This window comes from Thamnophis sirtalis, unplaced genomic scaffold (assembly GCF_051295495.1).
Source record: "Thamnophis sirtalis isolate CommonGarterSnake01/CBP01778 unplaced genomic scaffold, rThaSir2_p1.2 scaffold_9, whole genome shotgun sequence".
NCBI lineage: Eukaryota > Metazoa > Chordata > Lepidosauria > Squamata > Natricidae > Thamnophis > Thamnophis sirtalis.
In genome coordinates, this window is record NW_028261389.1 from 25692982 (window position 1) to 25708742 (window position 15761).

Genomic DNA, 15761 nt, shown 5'->3' on the forward strand with positions numbered 1-15761 from the left:
GAATTCCACCACTGCTATGTAAATGCAAAAATGAATTATATAACTGCATAGTATGAAATTGTATTTGTAGAAATGTTGAACTGGCCAAAACAATGTGAGTTTAACTATTGGCAAGGACTTCAGTTCTACCTCGATGATAAATACAAAAGCGGACCTCTTTAGACCAGCTGCTAAATCTGAAATTTGTTATTATTTTGCAAAGCAAAGTAGTTGAGATTGACAAAACTAGAGAGAGCAGGAGGGAGCGAGGACATGCTCACAAAGTTTGGGCATTACTTTATTTTTATTAAGAAAAATCTTTCAGCATCCCTTTTCTATAATTTTTATCTGTTATTTTTCATACATGATATTACTCTACATGCCATCATTGAATGAAAAAGCCCAATGACATTTCCTATACTTGAAATAAAAGAACTGTCCAGCTTGATTTGATACCAAATCAATACATACTGACTTTTCACAGGTTCGTGAGTTGGATTGCTATCATTTCATTTAATAGTGGGCAGTCCAGCTACCGGTATGTACAGCAAAAAATCAAAATAGAAAATAGACAAAAGTTAAGCATTTATGGATAATTCATCTGCAGCCCATGTTACTGGCATCATCCATATTGCATTTATGGAATGAAGTGGGAGGCACCTTTTGTGTGGATTCTTTGTAAATGGATAACTCCAATAAATAGAGTCAGGATAAGGAGTGTAAGAGAGTTGGTTTGTTTTGGTTAAGGCACAGGACTAGAAACCAGGAAACCATGACTTCCAACCCTGCCTTAAGCACAAGGCCAGCTGGGTGACCTTGGGCCAATCATTCTCTCAATCTTTTCAAGCAAGTAATATTAAACCACTTCTGAAATTTTGCCAAGAAAACTGTAGGAATTTGTTCAGGCAGTCAACGGGATTCAACACTGCTCTATGCTGTCTCAAGCCAGCTCAATCAATTTTACAGGAAACCTGAGTACTATATTAAATGTTTCCAAGCTTCAGAGGGATTATCTCTGCATGCCGCATTGTTTCCAATGCCATCTAAGCATTGGAGCCACATTTAGGCACCCAAGAGGAGGCTGTCCTGTGCCCATCCATCCTTTTATTAAAGAGATGATCAATGTAGGTGTATTTCTATGTGCTTGGTACCAAAGCAAGGACAAAACCAATGCCATTAGACAACCATGTGGACATAATTCATTCAAGGGAAATGGTGGAAAGACTGCTTCCAGTTAAGGAAGAGGTTTGTTTAGGGGAGAAAGTAAGGGAGGAATGATCCAGAATGTATTATTTAAGGTTACAGATGGTATAATTTTGAAATATTGGTAAAACCCCAATATTCACTAATGTGTTTACGTTGACTAGAAATACACAAATCACTTTTCAATTGTGACCATATGTTATTTTTGAGTGTAGGGGTGAAATCTACTTACCTTTGCTACCACTTTGCAAATGTGAGCATGCACGTGCACGCACTCACATTTGAGAACCGGTAGCGAAAAAAAGTAGATTCCTTGGTTCCTTGGACCTGTCAACTAGGACAGCAACATGATGCAGAAAGTTTGACACCCGTGATCTAGACTCAGGTCTAAGTTTCAGGGCCAGGTCAAAGTTGTCAGGCAAGGTTGTCTGACCAAAGGTCAGAAGTCCAAGAAGCAGAATCCGCACATGAATGTCACACGTGAGCAGCATATTACAATGTTTCCAGCAAAGAGAACAGAAATACATATTCTTATGTAGGCTACAATTACCACTGTACTGTTTGCTCTTTTGGCTAGTGAGTACCACAGAACAAAACAGAATTAAAAGGGACCTTTGTAGATTTTGGTTGTTCTGTTCCTTTTTATTTGGCTGGTGGGAGGAATGAGATTTTACATTATCTTCACCTGACAATTCCAGCTGCTCAGGTGGTGCCTGTGATTGATTGATCAGTCGCATGTGATGTCTGGCTTTCTACTTCATGGGGCTAACATTCCACAGACTCAGCTGGAACAGCTTCTTTAGATTCGGAATCTGAGTCTAGAACCTGGGTCATGACATCAATTGGGTCTGTAACTTGACATTATTCAAAATTATTCCTGTCCCCATAATGCATCCTGTTTCAGGTTTCAAACTCATACACTCAATTGCTAGGTGAAAATAGCAATATAGTTAAGGCTACATACTGTAGATGACACTGGATAAGGAAGGAAATGTAAATCAAAATCCTGATGGTTTACCTTTCAATATGAACATGTAGAAGAGAAGTCAAATCCAGCCCTATGTTCAGAGAGCCAAGTCAGGTTTGTTAGCTAGTTTAAAGATCTGGAATCATGATCAGGAGACCAGATAGTTGTTTTCATTAGAGAAATAGGGCTCAGGGTTGCCTCTTAAATCAAGTTGCAGCCAGCTGACTTTAAGAAACCACACTGAGCACTTTTTTCTGATTTCCACTTTATTTGCCAAATCTGAAGTCTTACAGCCCTTAGTCACCATCTGACTTATCCAGTGGTTCATATGGTGCCTGGGTCTCAGATGATTCCTGTTGGTGTCTCTTGAGGCTGACATTCTACTGGTTCAATTGGAGCAGTCCTGAATCTTGGACTTGGAATCTTGAAAAGTACAAGATGTACTTTTTTCGGTTATTACCACAGGTAGTAAAACTGTTTACATTTGCTCATCAGGGGTTTTCTCTCTCTCAAATTTGCAAAAGAGGGAGAATGGGAAAATGTCCCTTAGAGACCATCCTATGGTGCTTGGAGAATTAAGGCCAGGATGGAAAGCAGCATGACTACAGATTCACTGCTTTTTGTTCAGATAGGTGACAAATGGCAAAATAGATAAGAGTGGAGCTGGATTTTTATGTAGCTTTGTATTCTTTGTTACACCACCCTGCCAACAAAAGTGTGCACAGTCAAGGCTATGGTTTTTTCCAGTTGCAATGTATGGCTGTGAAAGTTGGACCATAAGAAAGGCTGAGCACCAAAGAATTGAGGCCTTTGAAGTATGGTGCTAGAGAAGACTCCTGTGAGTCCCTTGGACTGCAAGGTGATCAAACTGGTCAGTCCTAGAGGAGATCAACCCTGAGTGCTCTTTGGAAGGCTAAATCCTGAAGATGAAACTCACATACTTTGGCCACCTAATGAGAAGGAAAGACTCACTGGAGAAGAGCCTAATGCTGAGAAAGATGGAGGGCAAAAGAAGAAGGGAACAGCAGAGAATACGGTGGCTGGGTGGAGTCACCGAAGCAGTAGGCATGAGTTTAAATGAACTCCAGAGGATGGTAAAGGGCAGGATGGCCTGGAGGAATGTTGTCCATGAGGTTGTGATGGGTCAGACACGAGTTTGCAACTAACAACAACAACAATAACAACAACAACAACTCTTTATTATAGAATTAATCCTTAAACTACATAAACATAATGATTTAGTGATAGAAGAGTTAAAAGAGGTAGAAGCTTCAGCAATAAACAGGGTGGGTAAATGTACCCTGCCAATTTTCCATCCCTAACTGATCAGCTGATTGGCTGAGTAAATGGGGATCAGATTGCTGGCCTCCAGCTGCTAATAGCATTGGGAAAGCAGTAGTCTTCAGCAGGTATCTAGAAATCTTGAACAGAAATCCTAAGGAAAAAAAAATCTGAACATGGTCTTCTGGAGAGAAAATTAGTGAAGCAGGTTTGGAGAGTTTAACCAAAAAGTTTATTTATATTATATACATGAAGTAGGCAGAAAAAATCAGCCTTACTGTAGACACCTACAATCTAACAAGAGAAGACGCAAGAGACAAGGGTGTGCAGTATGCATATGTGGTAGACACCAAAAACAGAAGGTAGGATCCTGAAGTAACAGTCTCATAAACTAAAAGCAGGCAAGGAAGGCATTGGAAAAAAAACCCTGACTCTTTCTATTCTATTGCTCAGTGAGTTAGGAAAGTAGGTTTCTACCTGCCTTCCTTCTCCCACTAATGTTTAAAGTGGTTCTTTTCCCACAATGGGACATACCAAATTTGCAAACTGATTATTTGTAGATTGGGGGAAAGGAGATGTTGATTCCCTGAGTGGTCTGTTAAGAATCACTGGGAGACAGACAGACAAAATTATGGGTGAATATGTACGAGTGGGATATGAAGACATTAACTGATGTGGATGAATGAATGGTGCTGTGCCCTTGACATGGTAGCTTATGTATCCTTTATGGTAGATAAATAACCAGATCTTATGTGAGTAAAAGTTACAGGTATCCTTGCTGAAGTACTTTCATACACACTGAACCATGTAACCACCACAGATAGAAACCATAAGAGGATAGTAAAATTATGAATTTCACTACTGTGAAATGGATGTTATAATCATTGCCCTTGTATATTAACAATAAAAACATGAAACAGCTCCATTCAATAAATGCAGTAGATTGTATATTAGGGAGAAAACTATATTACCTCATCATTTACATCAGGGCTGCGGGCTGGATGCGTCATGTGCTGGCCATGTCCCTGCCTAGTTTAGCAAAGGAGGAAAAAGTCCTGATATATCACATAATGCTGCCATGACAACACGAGTTTGACACCCCTGATTTACCTGCTCAACATGTATATTTCAAGGACATTGAATGCACCTAGAGTTGAGAATATTCAGAATATTCAAAATTATAACATCCCACGTTCTGTAACTTGAAACAGTACACTTTCCTTTCTCTTCCTTAAGGGAAAGTAATTCTTTCCACCTACCTTCCTTGACTGAATTATGCCCACATATGTGCCTGATGGCACTATTTTTGTCATTGCTTTAGCACATATAATGACACCATACTCTTGGGCTTTAAATGTGGCCCCCAAATGCTTAGATAGAGAAGGAAACAATGCTGAATGCAGAGATAATCTCTCTGAAGCTTGGAACTTCACATTCCATTTAGTACTTGGGTTTTCTATAACATTGATTGAGCTGGCTTGAGAAAACATAGAGCAGTTTTTCTTGACCAGGACAACCTAAAGAAGTGTGGATTTCAGTTCACAGAATTTCCCAGGCAACATGCCTGCTAGGGAATTCTAAGAGTTGGTCCATATATCTTAGAGCCAAGGTGGCGCAGTGGTTAAATGCAGCACTGCAGGCTACTGCTAGATCAGCAGGTCAGCGGTTCAAATCTCACCGGCTCAGGGTTGACTCAGCCTTCCATCCTTCCGAGGTGGGTAAAATGAGGACCCAGATTGTTGGGGGCAATATGCTGACTCTCTGTAAACCGCTTAGAGAGGCCTGAAAGGCCTATGAAGCGGTATATAAGTCTACTGCTATTGCTATTGCTATTGCTATTAAAACTGCCAAGGATGAAAAACACTGAGATCAAGGTATTAAGTTGTAGGAGAAGAACCACGTTAGTATATGGTGATCAAAAATAAAATAAAAATTCAGTAGCACCTTTTCCATCTTATCTTGAAAGGCATTACATTTTCATGATCTTGAGCATGTGTAGAGTAACTAAACCACATAGTTTACAAGCAATGACATAATTCCTAATTCCTAAGTAGATCCCATAATTAGTACTGCTTTGTATACTACTTGTAACTACAGATTTGATGTCACTGCAGCCTACAGCAACAATGTTTAGTTAAACCTTCAGTTCAGCAATTAATAGAGATAATGACCTTGGATTTCACGAACAAAAGTAGGTTGGTAATGACATTGTTTCCTAGGGACCATTGGCAACTTGCCTGTTTTACTTGTAATGCTTATGCCAGGGAAGAGGTAAATAATAGATGCAGCCAGCCAGTAATAAATTTCTTATCTCATGACCAAGCTACAATTGCTGCTGAATTCTTTATCAGTTTATCTTTGATAAATTTTCCAAGAGAAAGTAGCAATGCAATGTTAGTGATATAACAGCCTATTTTCATTTGATTCAACTCATTGTTCATACTGAGGCTGATATGTAGAAGAAGAACATCATGTTTTGATTCTCTCACAAAGACATCATCCTTATATCAGTTACATAATAAACTTTATGCACAACACAGTGGAAGTTGTAACCATGACTTCTACAAATAATGTTATGAATATTGGCTTCTGTCAACTACAAAAAATGATATATGATTTAATATAACTGATCTTATTGGTGAAAAATATTTTTAGAGACATTCCTGATTTGTGAAGTTCTAACATTCCTAGCATAGCCTTAACATTATGTATAATTCTGTATTATCTATAATTTTATATAATTATTTCAGTTTTATCTTTTTAACAGATTTTGTATGATATACAAATAAAAATGATGGAAGAAGCATCTTCTTGAGGAGAAAATGCCTTAAAATGCAAGAGATGAACAGAGGAGTTTTCCCTGAGAGAAATAAAAGCATTTAGTTGATAGATGAAATTGTGTGTAATGGAAGCCCCACCCCTTTTATGAGTAGTGGATGCATATTTAAAAGGGGTGTGGCTTTAATTGGGGGGTTGCATCCACCATTTTAAGGTTTTTTAATGCTCTGCAAGCATTCTGAGTGAAGAAAGCAAAGCAGAAGTACAAAAATAATTGGACATTGAAATACATAATTTCCTTTTTATAAAAACCACATTTAAAATAATGATATCAGAAAAACCACATTAATTGTTATCACAAAAATAATTTGATACCTATTCTTTTATGTACTGCTATTACTCATATACTGGTTTATATAGGAAGATAACAATTCTTTGGAAGAAGTTTTTAATCTAAACAGTAAAATTAAAGAGATGACAAAGGATGGTGAAAAGTGGAAACTGAAGTACATATTAGAAGGGCATGCATCCTACTTATTCCTTGAGCAAAGATAATTTCATTTAATTCCTAAAATAGCATCTCTGCTCTACAGGTGATATCATTGTGGAATTCAAGAGTTGAGAAAGTATTTCTCTAATTGCTTGCTTAAACTTATTTGATGTTCCTTTTTAATGCAAATCTCTTCCTAGTTAATGGAAGTGATGCAGAAGAAGCATTTCAATATTATTTAAATGTTTTCATAGGGGCACATAAAAAAGTCTGTGAAGAAAAAATATGCAAGATGTTTATATTATTGTTTTTTTTTACAAATATGCACAAATCTCTTCTTGTTTACACAGGAATAAGCTCTAGTATGCTCAATGGGATTTACTGTCAATTATGACAAAATATGGAAGATTGCAGCACAGTTTATTAATACCCAACCTATTTTAATTCATATATTTTCCAGATTTAAATCTATATGTTTAAGTAATTTTCTGCTTCTTATGAGTTATTTATTTTTATCTCATTTAGGATATTCTAAACAATAGTCTTCTGAATGTGATATATAATATAAAATAATAGTTGGAGCAATAGGAAAAACTACAGATTAAAAGAATTAAAAAAAATCTGTTAAAAAAGTAAGCCAACTGAGAGAAAAGCAGAAAAAATATGGTATCAGTGTTCCAATATTTGAGGGGCTGCCACAAAGAAGAAGGGATCAATGTATTGTGCAAAGCCCTAGAAGGCAAGACAAGAAGCAATGGATGGAAACTGAACAAAGAGAGAAACAACCTAGAACTAAGAAGAAATGTCCTGACAGTGAGAACAATCAATCAGTGGTACAGTTTGTCTTCAGAAGCCGTGGGTGCTCCAACACTGGAAGCTTTTAAGAAAAGAGTGGACAACCATTTATCTAAAATGGTATAGGTGCTTAAGCAGTGGGTTAGACTAGAAGACCTCCGAGGTCCCTTCCAACTATTCAAATTCACTTAAAGTCAATGGAGACACCAATGTAGGTGGTTTCTTTATGTTCTTGCAAGTAGGATGAAAAATTAGTGGCCTTTTTTCATTGTTGATTCCTAATTTTTTAATTTAAGGTATGCTGCCATTGTTACTAAAAGTACACAAAGCTATCAGAATTAATAGCTGTTGATGGCCCCGTCTACTTCTTTAATGCCTCTTTAGGTTTCTGAAAGCTGTAAAATCCCATAATTATCAATGGTGTATTAATCATGATTCTCCTGGAACTATATATATATAGTTGGTTCCATATATATATAGTTGGTTCTATATATATATGGTTCCAGGAGAATCATGATTATATATATATATGTGTGTGTGTGTGTGTGTCTGTGTGTCTGTGTGTCTGTGTGTGTCTGTGTCTGTGTGTCTGTGTGTGTTTGTGTGTGTGTGTCAAATAGTACTCCTATATGATCAGATAAGCAATATTAAGTCTAATAAGCTCATCCGTCTTGCTTTGTAACAAAGTATTATAATGCTCACACTTATCAGAAAGTAGGGGGAATTGCTTTCTAATTTCTGTCTCCTGCTTTAACATCCCTTTGACTGCAGGTGTTACAATACCATATCATTTAATCTTATTTACATATTTTCCATCAACAGTAAAACACTTCATTGGAATTTGGTATATGAGAGAACAATTGAAAGAGGCAATTAAAGATATATTGCAATACTAACTTAGTAAAATTTCTTCCTATTACCTCCCTTGACTCTATAGCAGTGTTAAGCACAATTCTTCAACCCTAGATTGATTAGAAAATCCAAAACCCATCCACTAAAAATCCTAAAAGTTTGTACAAAGTTTGGATAGTATTTTGCCATGTTCAATGAATTTGATGTCTTCTGTGAAATCCCACAAGCTCTATATTACTTGAGCTGACATAAATATTTTGAACAGGTTTTTCCATTCTGCCACTCATTAATTTCCCAGCCAGTTCGTTGGTTGTGGGAATTCTACAGGTTACAGCTCCAATGTATCTGGAGGTTGCCCAGTTGGAGAAAGTTTATTTAGAAACACAAGTTCTGCTGAATTGCCACTTAGAATGATTACATGATACTTAAGACAGCAACTACCAGAAATAAAATCCCACTGTTAGTCATTCACACTTTCTCCCCCATGTTATTGAATCTGATTGCACAAAGCACTTAGTATTGATTTCTGTTTGCCAAGGCACATTGCCTAGGTTGTCCTGCCCCCTATTCATTATAGAGGAAGGAATGATTCTTGAGCTACACAATACCAAATCAAAATATTCTGTATTTCCTTTTGGCTTGATTACTTTTACTTGAGCAGTAAGAAACCATTCTTGTAATAAATACACATTTTGAAGAAGAGTAGAAAGCTAAATTTCCTCCTGAACACAAAAGGTTTATAGAATGCTATTTTTATAAGATTCCTGATAGTTTTAGGTAATGCTTAGTTAACAGAGATGTTACAACTAAGACATGCGTAAATGTGCCACTCAGAAATATGTTAAGGATGCAGGAAAATGTGTAAATTGCTCGGACATCTTCCATACAATGTGGAATGAAATTATACATGGAGATGATTCACTGAATCTTCCACTCTATCCCACTATCAAATTTAGGCAGCTAAAGATTGTGTTGATAGTGTTGACATAACTGTTGCGCTTTTGACATTACTTTTTCAGATTTGGAAAGTGCTGGTGTTTACCTTTCTCAAACTTTCTGAGCTGAAAGTTTGCTGGTGTTATTTAATAGATTGAACTCCTTGAAAGAAAGTTGAGTCCAGTGGTAGGATCCTGCTGGTTTAACAACCAGTTCGGTGATAGCATGTTTCGCATGTTAACCACACATGCACAGTTTTACCAAGCTTCCACATTACTTCTTGGGGAGTAACACCAGCTGAGGCGTGGCAATTCGCTCTGCCTTGCTGATCACCTGAGAGGATATAGGTAAGTAAAGCACAAGAGTGGGCAGGCGGGTCCACCTGATGGTCGGAGCAAACCGGTTTGCTTTCAGCTGATCATTAGAGCTACAGGTTCGCCCGAACCGGCTGAATCCCACCCCTGAACCTAACTTTACATGCTAAGTGAGTGACTATCTTTGATACCATCTGACACATATTAGACCCAAATCTTAGCACTGAAAACAGATCCTGGCTTGAACCTAGAGTTGTTAATATTGGGTTCATCTTGTATTGGACTTGGAGGATTTTGATTAACCTTGACCTTTTCCTCCTACTTAGATATAGAGATAGCAAATAATTCACTACAGTACTATCTACTATTATACTGACCAGGAAGATGTATTTTGAAAAATCAAGTACAGCATGAGAAAAATCTTTCAACTCCTCATACTATCTGACTCACTTACATTATTTACTTAAATTTAATCTGATGTTACTTACTTGGTCCCAAATGAAAATTTGGGAGGAAGTTTTTAATCTTGCTAGGGAAGCATTTCTTAATAGTAATTTTAAAATATGTGGACTTCAGCTCCCAGCTGCCTGGTGAATTCTGGAAGTTGAAGTCCACATAATCTTAAAGTTTTCCAAGGCTGAGAAAGACAGAAAAAACATTTGGTGATCGTTGGCTCCCTGTGTGGTTACTAATGAGTAATGCAAATACAAATAGCTGCACAACAGTGAGCAGGTATCAAAACAAAGAACATATACAGGTTACTGTTGGAATGTAAACAACAATTTAAGATAAACTTTCTGCATGGACAGGAATGAAATTACCACCACTCTGCTAAACAGCTATTATATTCTAGATGACACTATACATTCTACTGTAGAAAGTTCGTATTATGGACAGCTCCCTGACTAATTCCTCCTACCTAACAGGATCTGTCAGTTTTGGTTTATTCCAGTTCTAATATTTCCATGTTTAGTTTCAGTTCAACCTATTTTCACCCCATTTCAGGTTTTTTTAAAGTTTACACAAACTCTGAATACTTGTCTCATAGTATATACATTTTCTATGCTGTTTTTCTAATAAACATATCTTTATACAAGTGCTTTTGCTGAACAAAATGCAAACTGCATCATATTATAAAATACCATTATACACATTTCTGCACATATACATACTTTTTTCCTTTTTTAAATGAAATCCTGCATTGTAAAATTTGAATTTTTTTCTTCAACATTAGTCTTTAATATTCTTCAATATCAGTCTTGAACACTGAGAAGATCCTAGCAAAAATTGAAAAAGCTGGGACCTACAAAGTATTAAAAAAGCTTTTTGGCTTGTGTTGTAAAGGTGGACCAGAAACAACAATTGTATGTGTATCACATATTATATTTATTAAATATTAATATCAATCTTAAATATTGAGCTATTAGACTTTTTGTTAAAGCTACATTGCAGTTTGATCTCATTTGGGATAATATTTGCCATACTCTAATGCAAAAATACACAGGATCATGGGGCATTTTATTTTGGCTCTCATGATTAATAGCTAATAGTCTAAAATTTCTATGGAAATTCTCAGTCATACAGGTCATGGTTGTTCCCCAAAGTGGCTTTCCAAAAGGCAACTGGGCTATCTTTCTTTTTTCTTGAAGACTTTTTGGTGAAAAAGGTTCTTGGATGAGAAGCAAAACATCTTCAAGGAAAAAACTAAGGAAGTCCAGTTTTTTTTTTTAAAGCACCTTTGGGATATCAATCAGAATAGAACTGGAAGAGACCTTCCAGTCCAGCCCCCTGCTCAAGCAGGAGACCTATATTATTTCAGACAAGTGACTGTCTGGTCTCTTCTTAAAAGCCTCCAGCGATGAAACTTCCACAACTTCTAAAGGCAAAGCTGTTCCACTGGTTAATTGTTCTCACTGTTAGGAAGTTTATCCTTAATTCCAGATTGCTTTTCTCCTTAATTGGTTTCCATCTATTGTTTCTTATCTTTCTCTCTGATGCTTTAGAAAATAAATTGACCCCCTCCTCTTTATGGAAGCTGCTCAAATACTGGAATACTGCTATCATGTCCCTCCAGTCTTTCTTTTCTCTAGACTAGACAAACCCAAATCCTGCAATCGTTCTTCTTTATATGTTTTCATCTCCAGGCCTTTAATGAGCTTAGTTGTTCTTCTTTGCACTGTTTCCAAAGTCTCAGCATCTTTTTTTGTAATGTGGTGACCAAAACTGGATGCAGTATTTCAGGTGTGACCTTACTAAGTCTATGATAATAGACCAAAAGTTTTTTAATAGAGTTCTAAACAAGTGGCTATTTCCACATCATGCAACAATGATTTCCAATTGTTAAGCAACTAGTACTTTCCTTTAACTACAGTAGTTTTCTTGTTCGTGAATTTGTTAGATAATCCTGAATTGTAGTATTGTGAAATGATTTCCTTTATTCTTTCCTTCTGCTCATGTTCTGATCTATTTACTAGGGCACTGCAAATCCTTAAAATAATCATAATACAGCATATATACCATACGGGGTATATTTAGTGTCACAACCCCTGGTATGCCCCAATTATGGGAGGAAGCTAACTGCTTCCATTCTCTGTCCATCGGCTCGTCACAAGAGACCATCCAGACAGAAAGCCCAATATTTTTACTGTTGCCTTTCTTACATTTGTGTTGTATTTATTTATTTATCAGCACAAATACAACATATATATATGTGACTTTAAGTATATATATATATATATATATATATATATATATATATATATATATATATATATATATATATATATATATATATATATATATATATATATATATATATATATATATATATATAACAGAACACTATGACAAAACTGACAGAAATTTCTGAAACAGCAACAGTGAGTTTGGGAACAGACTTTAAAGAGTCAAAAAGCATCACTTTATACTTGCTGCCATGCTTTCCATGGGTTTTGAAGCACACCCATACAGCTTATGCACTTATCTTGTCAGACTACATTGTGTCCTAAATAGGCTTCCCAATTCCTACAATGTCAGACATATACAGTATGCCAGGGATTCATCCTTAGAGATATACTGCCTGACATTAAAACAAGAAAAGAAAAAAAAGAGAATTAACAACGTTTAATTCACATTGTTCACTCTGTGTGTTTCTTGTATGGTATCTGTGGAGCTGTCAGGCTTTCATAAGTTTAAATTGTACACATATCCAAGTAGAAGAATGGGTTTTTGCAATGCCTTAGTTGGTCATGAAGACAACACAGAATTCTTTGTTATTTTTGCGTCAGTGGAGTTCCCGTCTAGAATTTGTGTTAATCATAGGAGATGATCTTTATAAGAATAAGTATTAGTTTTGCTTCGCCAGGTTGATTTCTACTATAAGGGTGCAAAATTAAGCACAGGTCACTTGCCAGGAAGAGAGGAACCTCACTTTGAGGCTAACCTGCTGAATACACTAAAGAGTATAATCCATAGGATTATGCTACTAACCCCACAAAGAGCAAATAGACAGACTTCTGAAAAAAAGCAGTTGGAATCAGGCTGTAAAATCTGACCTACAGCTTTCTCTGTCAGTCTGAGGCTCTTGCCCTTCTTCCTTTTCTTAATTCAGTCTACAAAATCCCTCAGTTTATACAGTCATACTTCAAAGAAAGGCCTGACTCGTAATTTGGGGGTAGAAATGGTTACAAATGTAGAAAAAAAACATAATTGGACATATATACACACACACCTCTAGTTTCTCATTCTGTTAGCATCAAGATTGGTTTGCATGCCCATTGTTATTATTTTAATTTTACAGATGCAACATATAACACCGTGAAAACAGTGGTGGGCACAACACAGCTTCTTTATCTTCTCACAATTTAGAACAGAAGTAGGCAGACAAAGACACAAAGGCAGTATAAATTTACATGTCAGCTGCATGCATGAGGCATCCACATACCCCTCTCCCGCCCCCCCCCCCCCAAATGCCAGCCCCGTAACAGAAAAATCATTCTTTGGCTAAAACGATTCTTGTGCACTTGACTGCATTGTTCTGTTTAATCCTTGAGACAACCGCCCTCAGCTCTTACCTTCCAGTCCACCAATGCACCGCCTCGGGGATCTGTTTCTTCTTTTCTAATCTGCACGTCTCTGCTTCTCTTTCACATTTGCAGGCTGCACTCTAGCCATGTACACTGTCATCCTGCATCCTTACTGCATCTTGACTGCCTGATTGGCTCAAAGCAGGCAGTAAGTTAAATCAGGCCCCTCCTTATATCTCGATGATCATGGGAGTAGGATAAATTATTGAGTAAAACAGCAAGTGGGCAGGCAGAATATCACACAGCCTGCTGGAAAGGGAAGGAGAAGTCTTTTCCTTAAAGACTTTTGCATTAGAAGAGCCCCCAGCTGATAGATCCAGGCAGTCATCCTACTGATAGGCTAGGCTGGATCTGTTGATATTAAGTAATAGCAATGAATCATGGATATTGAGGTTTTGTTTCAGTGGCACTATAAAACTTTCATTTTGTATAAAAGTATACATTAACTACAAATGTTTGACAATTGATAGATGTCATGAACAATGCAGTCAGTATCTCATTTATTTTGCAAAGCTGTGCCAAAATTCAGTTTGGAGATTACATTTGAAGATCATTTTATTAAATTTCTGAACAGAATACTTTCCAAATTTGAATGTTCAATTTTCATTCAACATTCCAAATGTTGAATGAAATTGTTGAATCAAAGTGGATACATTCAATTATGGTTTAGGATTTGGCATTTCCTACTATATCATTATTGTAAATATCAATATATAGAAACCCAATATCTTTTACTGTTGCCTTTTTGTTACATTTGTTATATTTATGCTGATAAATAAATAAAGGGAGACTAGTATAGATCTATTTCAAGCTATTTAGCTCTCATCAGCTAGCCATACCCTTGCTGGGAATCGAACCTGTGCTCTATTGCCTCTTAGGCAGATGTGTTAATATCTTTTACTGTATATATAATATAATAACAAAGATATTGGGTTTCTGTCTGGATGGTCTCTTGTGACGGACCGAATGACAGAGAATGGAAGTGTGACCTTCCTCCCATGTTTGGGCATACCAGGGGTTGTGACTTTAAATATATATATATATACACACGCACGCACACACACACACACACACACACACACACACACACACACATATATATATATATATATACACACACACATACATACATACATACATACATATATATATATATATATATACATATATATATATATACATATATATATATACATAATTATCTTAATGTGTGAAAGTTGATTATTGGACCAGTTATTGGTCCAAACTTCAATTTGAGTGTTTTTTTTTTAAAGAAATAAACCCAACTAAAATTGTTTCAAAAACTTAAAGCATTTAAAAAATCTACATAATGTGGTGCCTTCATTGATCTTGAGAGGAATAAACCATTGATATACTATGGAAACTGTCATACCCTCCAATCTGAAATCTGGACAAAGGCTACCTGGCATGGTAGACTAGGAGCCTTCTTAGTAATGGAGGTTTATGGAAATTATAGGTAAAACCTCCTGGAAGATGTTCCCTAGTACCTAGTCAATTGTGAGTTATATTAATAATCTAACTAGATTTTTATTGATCTTCCTATTTTTGCAGAATAATGGTATTTTGAACTAATAATAAGATATACCTTTCTAGTCAGAAGTCCATATTTTTATTTTATTTACTTATTAAAATGATTTGTTTGGTCATCCATCTTATGGCAGTGACGCTGAGTAGTATACAATCCAAATCATAAATGTCTGAGGTCACAAACAGCAGTTCCAATTTACAATAAATCAACCTTAACAGGCAGAGCTTGGTTAAACTCCTGACCTAAATACCTAGGAGAATAGCCAGGTCTTTAATGCCTTATTATGGGGCTGGGGCCATCTAGTTCTTTAGATGTATCTCATAGGATAGGTGCTGCTACAGAGAAGGGATGACTCTTGGGTCCAACAAGATAACATTGTCTAATAGAGGGGACTCAGAGCTTTGACACCCCATTTTGAATTGTTTGATTTGCACTTCTTATGTAGTTATGATTCCTTATATAGTGTAGGAAGTAAATATAACCATGACAGAGATATTCAGGAATCATTACTTAGACAAAAGGGCAATTTTAA

General features: G+C 36.4%; 1 protein-coding gene across 1 annotated transcript in view; it reads right to left on the reverse strand.

Annotated features, from left to right (window-relative positions):
- Positions 1–13804, reverse strand: part of SYN3 (synapsin III) — a 197091-nt gene extending 183287 nt beyond the window's left edge. Inside the window, exon 1 of the mRNA XM_087723116.1 lies at positions 13669–13804. The gene's annotated coding sequence lies outside the window, so the exon portion shown is untranslated. The remainder of the gene's footprint in view (positions 1–13668) is intronic.
- Between the last annotated feature and the right edge of the window lie 1957 nt (positions 13805–15761).